Source organism: Myotis lucifugus, unplaced genomic scaffold (genome assembly GCF_000147115.1).
Source record: "Myotis lucifugus unplaced genomic scaffold, Myoluc2.0 scaffold_65, whole genome shotgun sequence".
NCBI lineage: Eukaryota > Metazoa > Chordata > Mammalia > Chiroptera > Vespertilionidae > Myotis > Myotis lucifugus.
Genome location: NW_005871113.1, coordinates 4117955 through 4118917, shown reverse-complemented (window position 1 = coordinate 4118917; position 963 = coordinate 4117955).

Here is a 963-nt window from a genome sequence, read left to right as displayed (position 1 = left end):
CTTAGGGGTTAAGTTGGGTGACTTCACGCCAAGCTGGGGACGGATAAGAAACGCCGCAGGCCCCCTCCACCTGCCTGCCCGTGGAGAGTTGCATAGTCAGGCCGTGTTGTACAAGGTCCCAGAAAGAAAAGAAAAGAGAAAAAAAAAAAAGCGAGCGGTTAGGGTTTGTGGTCTGCATACTGTGAGCCCCGGGCGAGAACGCTAACCCGGAACCTGTGTGGGCGGGTGGCGACCAGGACCAGGGGTCAGACGTGGCGTCCCAGGGCGGTCGCTAAAGGTTTCAGGCTCCTGGGCTGCAGCGGGCGGGGAGGCGGGCACTTCCGACTCCCAATCCAGTGCACGTGGCTCTCCTCCCATTCCAGCTCCTTGCAGATGCTGGGAGGTGCAGCTTGCGCGACCTTGGCGACCTGGCCGCGGCTCGGCGGGAGGGCGAGGGGAGAATCCTGTCTGTGTGCGCAGGGGCCCTGACCAAGGCGCGGAGGGTGGAGGTGCAGGGCTGGGGAGGGCGGGGGTGGACGCAGGCCTTCACAGTGACACTGCGGACCCCACACCGTCTATTCTGCACAGCGGAGCCATCTCTACACCAGGTTATCCGCCTCCTAGACTTTCCTTCTCATCTCCCTTGGATCCTTGTCTTCACTGGGCATCACTCGTGGTCGCCCGGAGCCTTTACTCTGCGTCCCACACAGGCACCCACAGTGTGCGCAGGACTCATGGCAGTAAGTCACCTGACAGCCCTCATTCTTGCAAACGGAAAAGGACTCTAACAAGCCGTCAGTGTCCAGAAGTGTTTTCCTTCCCCAGTGTTTAGGTTTATGGGGGAAAAGGGTAAAAACAGTGGATATTAGGTGCAGTCCCGTGCTTCATTCCGGTAGTCGCCACTCTTCTGTTCTCACTGAGTCTCTTCACGTTCCTAGTCCGTTGGGGGCTATAGCTTCCACGGAGCCTGGGACCGTGCCCAGC